The sequence below is a fragment of the Aegilops tauschii genome, chromosome 5 (assembly GCF_002575655.3).
Source record: "Aegilops tauschii subsp. strangulata cultivar AL8/78 chromosome 5, Aet v6.0, whole genome shotgun sequence".
Taxonomy (NCBI): domain Eukaryota; kingdom Viridiplantae; phylum Streptophyta; class Magnoliopsida; order Poales; family Poaceae; genus Aegilops; species Aegilops tauschii.
Window position 1 is genome coordinate 175013041 of NC_053039.3, and position 13853 is coordinate 175026893.

Here is a 13853-nt window from a genome sequence, read left to right on the forward strand (position 1 = left end):
ACCTAGAAGTCTAGCCTATGTGAATATGGTAATGAGTATCCTATCCGGACTATGCTCTCCGGTTTATATAGACACTTGAGAGATCTAGGGTTACATGGAGTTGGTTACATAAGAAGGAATCTTCACAGCTGGTTGCCTAGCTTGCCTCCCATCCCAAGGAGAGTCCAATCCGGACACGAGTATGGTCTTCTGTCTTCAAGTCTTCACACCCATTAGTCTGGCCCATGGATAACAGGCCGGACGCCCGAGGACCCCTTAGTCCAGGACTCCCTCAAGGGGGTCTTGAATCCAACGTGGATCTTCTCCGAAGAGGGGTCGCGGTCTCTCTGAAGGAGTAGATCTGTATGGATTAGCAAAGCTCTATCTCACATATGAGCTAAACCAATGCTAACCCTAATTCGGAGCTAGGGGACGAGTACTTATAGTCTAAAGGGTAAGTTGGGGGTTACACGGGTCGTTGGCCCTTTCACTGCGCATAGGCAGGCCGGTAGTACCGGTCATGGGGGCGGTAGTACCGCTGGGAGCTCATGCAGGGCGGAAGTACCGGACATGGGGGGCGGTAGTACTAGTGGGAGGTCAGGGGCTGGCTTCAGGAGATGAGCGACGAAGGGGCCAACGGTTGTACCAGTTGTTGGGGCGGTAGTACCGGTCTTCTGGCAGTTACCGGTACATCCAGTGCAGTTCCGGCCTTGCACCGCTCGATCATAGAAGGTGGACCGGTTGTGGGGCAGTAGCCGGCCGGTTGTTCCGGTCCTTCTGGGCTTGGCAGATTGCCTCCATGCTCTTGATGTTCATCTTGCAGCGAACTTCTTCTTGGTTGCTGCCTTGGTACCTAAGCACACAAAACATCTCCGTTTGAGGTAGTAGCCATCTCTCAAGTGGGTCAAAGGGGAGTTCAACAAGGAGAGAGTTAACTTCGTTCTCAATGGCTCTCGCACGTCCTCTTGTCATTGGACCAAGTGGTGTCGTGGGAGATGTAGGTAGGTCCATGGGGTTGGTCTTGGGATGCTCCGCATCAACCACCAAGCGGTTCTCTAAGAATACAACACCTCGATCATCCATGGAGAAACACTTAGCAACTCTGCTAACAATGTGCTCCTTGATTCAGGATATACCCCTATCACACTTTTGGGCAGCTATGATATGATCCTCAAGAGTATGTTTCACCACCAAAGTAGAAAGGAATCCTCGAGGAGCAATGTGAAGGTTAAGCTTACTGATGTCCTCACGGAGAAGTTGTTGACCTTGTAAAAACATGAGATTGTCACAATAGGACTTATGAATTAGTGCATCAGCCATGACATTGGCTTTGCCTGGGGTGTAATAAATTCCTAAGTCGTAATCCGCAATCAACTCTAGACAACGCCTGTGCCTAAGATTCAGATCCGTTAGGGTGAAGATATACTTCAGACTCTGGCGATCGGTGAAAATCTCTCAACGGTTACCAAGAAGGTAATGTCTCCATGTCTTAAGTGCATAGACCACGGTTGCAAGCTCTAAATCACGTGTAGGATAATTATCCTCATGTGGATGCAACTGTCGAGATTCATAGGCAATGACATGGCGATCCTGCATAAGAATGCAACCTAGTCCCTGTCGTGAGGCATCACAATAGGTAACAATGTCCTTAGAGAAATCAGGTTGGACAAGTATGGGAGCAGAACTCAGGCGTCTTTTTCAGTTCCTGAAAACTTTGCTCACAGTATGGGGACCTCTGAAACTTTTTATTTTTCTTGAGGAGTTCAGCAAGAGGTTTCGCAACTTTGGAGAAGTTGTCCAGAAGCAACGTTGATATCTCACTAAAGCAAGAAAACTCCTAACTTTCTTAACCAATTTAGTTGGAGTCCAATCAAGCACACCCTGAACTCTCTCGGGATTGACAGCAATGCGCTTACCAAAGATCACCAGACCTAGATAGCTCACTTCTGGCAACCAAAATTCACAATTGGAGAATTTGGCATAAAGGCGCTGCTCTCTGAGTTTTGCTAACATAAGTTTAAGATGCTCTGCATGTTCTTCCTCATTCTTCTAGTAAATAAGAATATCATCGAGGTAAACCACGACGAACTTATCTAAGTACTCCATGAAGGTCGAGTTCATCAAGCAAGAGAATGTGGCTGGAGCATTGGTTAGACCAGAGGACATAATGGTGTACTATTACTGGCCATAACGAGTGCCAAAGGCCGTCTTGGGGATGTCCCCATTTCTTATCTTGATTTGGTAGTAGCCTAACCTCAAATCCATCTTAGAAAAGACCGAGGATCCGGCTAGCTGATCATACATGTCGTTGATCCTAGGGAGCGGATACTTGTTCTTTGTCGTGACCAAATTAACTAGACAATAATCCACAACCATCCGATCTGTTCCATCATTCTTCTTGACGAAGAGGATGGGCCAAGCCCAAGAAGAAGAACTAGGATGGATGAAACCCTTTCGCAAGGACTCGTCAAGCTGCTTCTTAAGCTCAGCTAGCTCTAAAGGTGCCATTTATAAGGTCTCCTAGAAATTGGGGCGGTTCCTAGGATAAGATATATGACAAACTCTACATCTCTATGAGGCGGAATACCTGGTAATTCCTCTAGAAAGACATCTGAAAAGTCACAGACTACAGGGATATCTTCAAGTCTAGCAGAGGGCTAGCATTAAGACTATAGAGCTGATGCTTTACAACTCTAGTGGAGACAGTGACTACCTTGCCAGATGGGTGTGTAAGCTAAAGAGACCTGGTGTAACAATCAATCTTGGCATAATGAACTGTTATCTAGTCCATACCCAAAGATGATGTTAATGTCTGTAGACTTGAGGGCTATAAGCAATACAAGGAATACAAGTCTGTCTACAAGGATTTCATTGCCATGGCTTACACTAGAAGTTTGCCATTTGGATCCAGAAGTTGGAATGACTAGTGGAGAGGCAATATCACAAAATGACATGTTGTGCAAGCTGGCATAGCTTTCAGAAATGAAAGAATGAGATGCTCTAGTATCGAACATAACTGATGTTGGATGGCAATTGACAAGGAGTCTACAAAGAACGACGTCAGGATCATCATGAGCTTCAACAGCAAAGACGTGATGCACACGTCCATGTTCAGTGGGATCTGGCTTGGCACTGATCATCTTGCTTGATGGCTTACCACCACCAACAGACTTCTCACACTAGGGCAAAGCACACTGGTACAACGAGGTGCTATACAAACAGTTTTTAACCCCTTTCCGCAATCACGTTTTGAACCGTCACCAAGTGAGTGACTACGATAGGGGGTCCTTCCCACATGACCCAGAAACCGTCAGGGATAGGGAGCTTTGATGCATATAGTTGTCCCTACTAAACTATTTCTGATATCTCGAATATCTGAAACGCTCCATCCTTGCAACTAGTTTCTGCTCGCATTGCCATCGCAGTCGGTATTCTGTGGTGCTACGTTTATGATGCGTGACCCATCACAAACTGTTCACGATTATAGAAGCAGACAATCACACACATTTACTTTTCTTCGACTGTATGCGATTCGATGTAAGAGCGCACACAATTGTCGCTATAGAATTATACGCCAAGCTTGAATACATCCCACACGATTCATCCGTCGTACCCGCGTCGGATGAAGACCTATTGCACACGTTCTTCTATGACCAAACGTTTGCGATACGCACAACATCATAAACAGTCCATAATTGCGAAGCGTGTGTGATAAGGTGACTATCGCAAACATTTAATAAGAAAGAAGTGTGTGCAATGCTATTGTTAATCACACACGTTTTTTCTTAGCTGATCGTGTTTGCAGTAGAGATTGATCACACACGTAGTGGATCCTGGAAACATGTCTGATCTCCACGTCTATCACAGACGTTTCGCTTTCGCAAACCATGTGTGGTGTAATCCCTAATTTAAAAATCACATGTTTTGAATTTGAAAGTAGGCAATCACTTATTTCATATCCAACCATGTTTATTACAAATATAGGTTCAACCACGAATGCATAATTCGACGCACAGGTACATATACTGAAGAACTACAAAAGCACCAAGTAAAGAATGATGAACCACAATTGTACTAAAGACTGTAAAGCGAGAGGCTAAAGACATTCTGGTTGCTGGAGAAGGTGAAGCGAAATGCCCATATTGTGCCCTCCTCCATGTGTAATGCGCGCACGACTCTACGCCAACCGCTTGTGATGGCTGCTCGTCCATCTTTCACTATCTTCATTAGGACTTCTCGATGCTCATTGTAGTCTAGAAGAAATACTTTAACCTTCATTGCATGTCCACCAATCATGTACTTTGCGAGGGAATCTTGAGTGAACTGCCTCGGGAACCACTGCGAACGACAAAGATTCAGACATTGTTGTCTAACAACTCATTATGGGTAATAAAAAGAGAAGGCTACAGAGTTTGTAGTTACCATCCTATAGCTCACTATTGTGTTGGATAGAGCATAAACAAATAATTTGCTTGCCACAGTTCGTATCTTTTTGCTAATAATCCTTATCTATTTCCTCACTTGGTTCTTGTTCATGAATATCTCATTGCCCCATACAAAAAAGGGTCGATGTGTGGATCCTTGCCAAGGGCATATGTGCCTACAAGCAACAAGTCAATATTAGAAGCTAACAAGTGTCTAGGCCTGGATCTATATGCACTACATCATGGAACGACGTGGGGGGGGGGGGGGTACAAGCCGATTTAAACAATAAGTGATTTATTATTACATTGGTCCTTAAATCTTACCAAGCTTTTGTACACAATCACCAGGATTTTCATTGCCTTAATGTAAAAAAATCCAGGATTTTACTGTTAATAAGACGTGGGATATTGATTTCTTGTATATGTAAGTATCTGTTAAATATATGATGACAATAACAATAATAAATAATAACATATAAAACAATTTAAATATATATAATATAGTTAGAAGGGAAACGTAAGTTGGACCTGACGTTCCTATTCTTATATAGAAAAATAAAACAGACCTCTGCGTTTTCTTCAAAAAAATACATAAGTTGGGCCGCTGATGTTTCAGGAAAAATAAAACCTCGGATGGGAGGTCCATAGTCCGGTCGATACATGAAGGCCCTCAAGAAAATAAAAACCGGCATGTCGTGGGCTGCGCATGTTAAAAAAGAAGCCTAGACGAGGCAGCCCACAAACCAGCACATACTTGCAGGCCCACTGATTATAAATGATACCTGCCAGCGCCTTGGCTTCGTTGTAAATTTATCTCCTTTAGTAACTACATTGAAGCACCTAAAAAAATGTAACTATGTTGACAAACCCGTCGGCCCCAATGTCAGTATAGCACTACGAGGAAGTGTTTTTTCAATGAGGCACTTGCTTGTGTACGACCATAGACCTGGTGGGTCCCGACTGTCCGCCTCTCCACATACAGTCCTCTCCAGATTCCTCTCGCTTGTTCAACATGTTCACGACGGCAAACAGCGGCACCGCGGCGAGCGCATAAAGGCGCAGGACGAGATCGAACCACCCGAGGCAGTGCCTTATTTCTACCGAAACTACTGAACTAGCCTAGTTGCCATGTGACACTACCCGACCGCTGTTCCACCCGGGTTCGATTCCACCTGATGAAGCTAAAATATCTCCAATTTTTTTGCCTCTGCCAGTATTGACATGTGAGTCCCCATTGTCATCTACGCACACCACGTCCAACACTTGCCAAAACTTTGTCCCTCGTTTTCTCTATTTTTCGCACACTCGACATTGTGTGGGCATTTTGAAAATAGCATATCTTTTTTACTGTGCATCATATGAAGACGTGCTATGCATGAATGTTGATCAGCATGATGTTAACTGGCTGGTAGTTCCATTTTCGACCAGGAACAAAACTTCCAACATGATGTTATCCCTGTTTGAAAAGGGCGTGTTAATATAAATTCTCTGCCTCTGAAACTTGCAGTTTCTTATCTGAAACTGAAACTTGTAGTTTCTTCTCTGAGAATCACATTGTCTGCACTTTTATAGTCCTATGAAACTACATTTTTTAAGTGCTAAAAATAGATATCTAGAATTAATAAAATACTTCATATTCTCAATACTGCAAATCTGAAATTCAAAAGACATTCATATCTGAAAGTACTATCAAAATACACAACACAAAACACAATTCACAAACTGCAAATACTGACAACCCTAAGCTCCTACTGACAATTCACAACCTGCCCGACTATTGGGCTGGGAGGGCAGTCCCCTCCTATTCCTCAGCTACCCCGTGAGAAAATGTGAACGGCGAGGGAGAGGATGGCGGGGATGCGTCGTCGGGCCAACTTCTTTTCTCTTCTTGTAGTTGGGTTCGGGCGACAAAGACTCCACCGGCTCGCTCTGGCATGGCACTCTCACAAACGGCACCCTGTAGATGCTCGATCCTTCAATCTCTGGTGGATGCTCCATTCGGGATCGATACTCCCACCACCGCTACCTCACGAGCGGATTCGGTGAATCTGTTTGCTCCATGGCCCAGAGGAGCAGCTCTATGTACTCCGACGCGACTCCCTTCGGGAGTATCGCCGCCTTTTCACTCTGTTGCAGATATTTGGCATGGATGTCGCCGTCGCCGCTAGTTGGTCCTTGTTGTCAAACCAAGATTGTATCTCCAAGATCCTAGCTAGCTTCATAGGGTCGCCGTCAACGATCCTCACGTATCAGTTGTACTCCTCCATTGATCTACTTCTCCACAACACCTTCACTCGCTGGCGGTAGTTTTTGAATGGAAGAGGAGAGGAGCGGTGCTGGTTTTTTATTAGAACACGAGAGGAGCGACACTGGTTTTTGATTGGAACATGAGACGAGGGGCAGTGGTTTTGAAATGGAAGAGGAGAGGAGTGGCACTGGATTTAGATTAGAACATGAGAGGGCGGCGGTGGTTTAAGAGGAGAGGAGCGGCGCTGGTCTTGGAAGTATTTTTTTGTTTTGCGTATATTGGGTCAAAGTTTGACCACGTACTGTATTTGGCAAGCAAAATGTGAATGCATGTATCGTTTGGTTCGTATCTGAATGTACATTCAAATTCTATTATTTTTGCAACGTATAACATATATCTTATTTGTGAAAATCATGGTCAATTATGACCGAGAATAAAAGGGAGACTAGTTAATGTGGGGTGGCTTTCTAAATTGAAGGGTAAATTGATTTTGATTTTGATCTAGTCACAGCGTGCCAGCCCTCTCGTCCAATCCTAAATTACTACCACACACTCCTCTCCCTCTTCTCCATTGCAAAACCACCTCCTCTCCTCTCAATCATCTCCATTCCAAAACCACCGTCTCGCCTCTCCTACTTCTCTATTGCAAAACCACCCCTCTCCAATCCATCTTCTCCATTGCAAAACCACCGTCTCGCCTCTCCCTCTTCTCTATTGCAAGACCACCATCTCTCCTCCCATCTTCCAAAGCTAGCACCTCTCAGAAGGACATCTATGGAGAGGATGCAGCAGCGAATCGGGCAGATCGCCGATGGTGACCAGGCAAAGTTAGCCAGGTTGAAGGAGATCCTTACTTGGTTTGACAATGAGTGGGAGATTTCGAGGATAGTGAGGGCCATGTTGCAATGTATGCGAACGAGCGAGACGGCGGCAATGTACTCCTCGGCGGCAGTAATGCCACAGTCCTTCTAGTTCATTGAGTATCTCCTCTGGGCGATGGAGCAGACAGATTCACCCGAGGCGAAAGTCAGGCGGAGGTGGTGGGCCTACAGGTCGAAGGTCGAGCATCTAGAGGATAATGAATCGATCGAGTATGGTGTGTCATTCGTGAGGGTGCAGAGCTAGTCGGAGCCACATGAGTATTCATTCTCCCACCACAAGAGGAGGTCGGATGGCGCGACGCCGCTTCCCCGCCGTTCTCCATGGTTCCCTCGATGCTCGCCTCGTTTCAACGGCGGTGGTAGGGTTTAAGCTAAGCTTCGCACTAACCTAATCTTCCATCTGCTCATGCTTACAATCAGTGTGATGGCTAATGAAAATCATGCTAACAATCAGTCTCCGAGTACTACGCCAATCACCCTAAAATAACTCTGGACCTTTGGGTCAAAGTTGTGACACTACGTACAAATAAACAAAAATAGATTGGTGCTTCTTTCAGAAAAGAGTACTCCCTGGAAAACTGTCAATATAAGCTACTAGTATTTGGTTAGAGGATTTTCTACCAAGAAAGATCCATCCACAAAGAGCGCCACACATCCCACTGGTGGTGGTGGATGCCAATGCGTGCATGGAGCATGGTTGGTGTCAGTAATTTTTACTTGGCACACCTCGCACACTGCATATATGTCGGTTCCATCCGTACATTTGTGCAGTTCCACCAAAATGCAGCTGAATAGCACTGTTTGCACAGATAATGGAAAAGTATGCTTACATTATAGTGGCACTAGTTGATGAAACATACACTAATAAATAGAAGAAAATATTGCGACAGTATCATAGTATGCCATGTTGCGAGGGCGAGATGGGCCCTGCGACGCCTCATACGGTAGGCCTCATACAGGAAATTGACCAAAGTCTCCCCGATACACCTTCTGCCAGTGATGTACATCAGTGTACAACAGTAGTACAAGGAGGGGCCTTGAGACATTCCAATCTCTATTCTTGTGCAAATCAACTAAAATTAAGCACCCGAGTTTGCAGAAACACTTAAACATTAACAATGGGACTAGTTGATGAAACATATACTAACAAAGAGAAGCACTTTCTTTATCTACATTGGAAATGAAATGATAGAGAGGACACTCGCTCTATTTTAACTATATTATTACTTCATTTTATCTGTGGCACTAGGGTCGAGCAGGTGGCAAACGAGGTGTACCGTGTGTCGCAAGGATGGAGGCCGGGGGTGCTTAGACTGGGATGCTGAAGCTAGCTCTTTCAATCCCTATCTTCCCCCCCTAATGTTCTTGTGGTAGAATTTGAGTTGTAATCCAAACTTGGTCGAGCTGGTGCTGCGTCCCCCTACCTGCCTAGCTTATGTGGCGAACTTGTCTCCTACTAGTACTCAGTTCGTTCTAGTAGTAGTTGCATAACTGCCCGTTTACACTGAGATGTTGTTGGATAATTGTTCTCTATCGTTGGGTTTCTTTAATGAAATAGGAGGAAACCCCCTCTTTCAATATATAAAACAATCAGTGGCACTAGTGGTGCCAAAACATTGCCTCAAATTAATAGTGCCGCTAGATTAAGGTGCAAAATAATAACATTACTGCTTTATCATGGCAGTGCCAAAAATAGTAGCACAAGAGCAGACTCAACATGTAGGATCTTTGGCAAACGGTCGGACCAAAAAGGAACATACCTCGTGATAGGAACCATATCTGCAGTCGACGCCATTGTAGAAGGGATGACACCGGTCACCAACATGGATGATTCAATTCATGGGACCTTTTGGTGTAGTTCACCTAAAATGAAGCAATGTCCCATGAGCTAGCAGCTTATTTTTCATTTTTTTAAGAAAAGGGCTCAAGCCTCGGTTCCATTTCCATCAGAAAACAAAACCCATAATGCTTCTTCTTAATTAGTTGCAATAAAATTGAGCAACATCAAGGTTGGTTGTGAAGCTCGTGGAATGTTTAACTATAACTTGGATATCATTTGTGCAGTTCAACTAAGATCAAGCGTGAAATGTATATCTCTCTTTGCACAAAAAGTTGAAAAGGTGGGTGACTAACAAGTGATGAAACATACATCAAATGAAAAGAAGCATGTTGCTTATCTGAATGGCAATCATACAAGGGCAGTAGCAATTTCTAAAGCAGCAACATTGCTAGATATTAGTGTGGGCATTAGGATTAACTATGACAACCGTTAAATACGACATTACTTTAATGGTGCCATTGCTTAATTTTACCAGCAACATTACATTAACAACTACTACAGAGTTGGTATTTTCCCACGGGAGAGTAGGCGGACCAGGACAGTTGCATTTCTAACAAAAAGAAGCAACTTATCTTAATGGGAAATTTAGCAGGACATGAAACAGTGCCATTGATTCATATTACTAGAGGCATTACATTGAAAACAAGATTGGTTTAATGTGTCCTTACTTTTAACAGTGCGACTGCTACATTTTAGTAGTGGCATTACATAAGAGGGGCTCGGGGCAACAAACATCAGAACATGATATCTGGGTTGGTCCCATTCTTGTTCGGTATAGCCACCTTATAATGTGTGAGGCTAGCAAATCTAGTGCTGGACATACTCTGTTGAGTTGTCCCCCAGTCCCCACTTTCTTTCCTTTTTCAACCAATAGATCGGGTTATATTGAGTTTGTACTGTGTTTCCCTTTATTTCCCTATTAGACCAAGATACCACTTGGATAGCCAGTCTCTGCTGCTTTTCGCCCCATTATTTCCTCTTTCGACCAAGTCCTAGATTCAGGTAACAAATCTCCCCCACCCCCTTTCTTCCTTGTGTGAACCAAGTAGTACTAGATTCGAGTGCATGAACTAGTTTTACCTCTTAATAGTAAAATTTTAGGTGGCTTTCGAATAGCCGTTCGATCCTATCTACGAGGGGGCCTGAGAGATAGTAAAACATACATATGCAATGACGTCAGGAGCTGGGGAAGTAGAGCAAGGCCAGTTTTGATGGAAGTTATACCTGAGGGTCGCCGGGATGTCACTAGGTGGGCGGCAGGAGGCCGGATCTGCCCACACTATGGCAGCGAGGAAGAAGGGGTCGGAGGCCCTCCCTAGCCGGCGGTGCGTGGGAGAGAACGGCAAGGCACGCTGACCGGGACACGCCGACAGTGGGTAAGAGCCGTCTCTGAGGACGACTGCGTGAACGTTGCACCTTCTCACCTTCCCCGGCAGAGAGGATCCGGCTGGATCTATGACCAGCAGTGAGTAGAGAGAGAGTGTGGCCACCGCCGTCGTGTGAGTTAATGCCAGGGAGTGTGCCTATGGTCGGTTCTCAATTGCGGTCCCACATGTGTGTGCAAACGCAATATGACGCGCGTTCCATTTGGAGAGCAGCGTGCTAGAACGACCGACCGTCTGGCGACGGGCGTGCTGTATACTCCGTACATGTGTACCGCCATTTTCTTGAGGCTTTGCTCGATGGCGCAGTCCATGGATACAAAATTATTCCGTACTATTTAAAAGTCGAGGACATGGGTTTTCCGGCGCGGTAGGCACGGCAGTTCTGCCTAGTCGGTTCGACAGAGACGCGAGAAGATGAGGGAGTAGGCCGCTGCAAACGTAGGGCTGTGTGATTTGACATCGAGTTACAGCTGGACAGGTGGGGCCCTGTGATTTGACTTCCATTATCATTTTAACTGTGGCGCTACGACCGGCGTGAGTCTCCCGATTCCTGACCACCTCCATGGTATACAGGTGGCTCTCCCAATGCTCCACCATGTAGAGGCTGGCTCTTGCATGAGATCGCACTCCTCCACTTTTTCCTTGCCTATCTCCTCCACATATGCAAAAATGCCATGTAAGCGGGCTTATAGCCCACTATTGTACTTGCTCATACAGGTGCTAAGCCTGCCACATAGGCATAAAGTCTGATGAGGCAAGTTAATTAAGAAGAGAGAGACTGGTTTGGTGACCCCATGAAGAAATGGTGCTAAGTGTGCGTACCTAGGTGAAAAGACAATTTTGAGTCTATAGCTAATTAAATGAAGCAAGCTTAGCAAGAATAAACTAAGCACCTATGCATTGGGGACTTGAGTTGCTAAGCCATTTAATGCCCTTAGCACGTCATCTAAGCATCATTTCATTGGAAGAGGTCACTCCTTGGCAAATGCAATAAATACTACAAAGAAAGAGATAGAGAGAATGAAAAAAATACTCTTATAGCCAACCTTATAGCTAACCTTCTTGTATGAGTGACTAAGTGATGACTATGTATGACATGCCAACATCAGATAGCCTAACACACCTGGACGGAGGAAGTAGTTTCATGCATGCGAATTAGGCAATAAAAATCCTCATCTATAGCCGTCTGAAATCTCCAAGGGCGCGAGCGAGGCGACGGTCGTGATAGGCGCGACCATGATACGGGCTGCTGATAGCCCTTGGATCTGAGATCGAACAGTCGCATGCTAAGTTGCTGAAACTTTGCAGAATAAACCTCCAGGATAGGATATTCACCCATAGGTCCATAATCACGCCAGGCAACCGTTCGATCTCATATCCAAGGGCTCTCGGAAGCCCATATCATGGGAGCATGGAAAGCTTCGTATCACCTGTAATTTTCAAGATGCTTGACGTGCGAACACATAGATGCATGAAGCCATTTAATTGGGCATCGACTAGACATGACATCTAATTGGGCCCCCATAGTACTGTGCATGAATCCATTTATCCACCAGGCAAGCCACTACCCTGCCGTTTGCACGCCCCGCTCAGCATTTTTACGATCGAAAATCCGCTAGCAGTTCGCTCCTACTCGTCCCCGGACGTCCTTTAACATTTCGGCAGTTTGCTCCTAGTCGTCCCGTCCTTTCACATTACGGCAGTTCCACTAATCCTAACCCTCCTCCCAAATCCATGGCATCCCAAATCTCCATGAACGGCGGTGAGTACAAGGTTAGAACCATCACCGGCGATGAGTTCGACGTAATCTACACCCATTCTTCCGCTACGGTGAAAGGATGCCTTGCTCGCTTTAGACGCATGTTCGAAAAGTCAAATGATGAGTGGGTCGCTGGGCTAGATGTTGAGTACACCATAGCCCTGGACAAAGAAAAGAATCTAAAGGAGGAAGAGAAGATGAAGCCCGCCATGATCCAGGTTTGCGTGCATAACTTGTGCTTGGTCTACCAGATATGCCATACCGATGTTGATTGCAAGGAATTTAAGAACTTCCTCGCGGGCGGCCTAGTCAAATTCTTTACTATAGACTTCACGAACGACAGAAGAGTCCTGGGTCGGATAGGCCTCGTTGTAGGCGAGCCCTTCGACCTCCAAAAGAATGGGCTGGTGCCCTCCCGTGATCAGCCTTCAATGCTGACCCCGACAGGAGCGATGGTTCATCCTTCATAGGGAAAACTGAAGAAACCTCCGCAAAAGTTCCATCGTCATGCATGCAAGTGGAATGCACTATATATAGACCACATCTAGTACGCTGCAATGGATGCCTACCTTTGTTTCAATATCTACAAGGGTTGGATGAAGAGCGAGAGCCAAGTGTGCGGTTCAAGCAAAGAAGTATCGGCTAAGAGGAAGAGGGACAAGGACTCGAGCACGTGGACGAGGAGTCTGAGTAAGGTGGAAGTGTTGTTGCTCATGGTGGTTCTAATGCAGTGTCTGCCGGGTTAGTTGCTTAGTTTGATTTTAGGGGTGCTTTGTTTTATTTGAGGGGTGTGTTGTGCTGAGCCCCCAGCAGAACCATATTATGTTCCTTCTCGTTACTTTAACTCTTCAGTACGTACATACTAGTATTTCTTACAATTCATCTTTTAGTTGGTATAGTACTACCACTCCTTTCTTCACATTATATACGTACAATATATATGGCCAACATCATAAAGCCAGCAGTTTAGTTGTCAAAGAATTTCAGGGTGCTTAGCTTTATTTGAGGGGTGTGTTGTGCTGGACACCATTATTGTGAATCAAATCTCTTTTTCCATGTTATAATGACATAAATACCTATGGACCAACATGCCAGCTCTCCCTCTATCTCACTAAAGTACAATAAAGTGTGGGGCCTACTTGATCCCAACAGCGTTCTTATTTTCCTGTAAAATTATTCGCTTGGTTACTCCTGACAAGCGGGGCCACACTTATCATTGTGAGAATCGGCTTATTTTTGTCATATAACATGGCCAACGGGTTTGACGTGAAAATAACAATGTCTAATGGCATTTTGAGCAAACATCTAATGGAACGATGGCATTTTTGAGATATCTA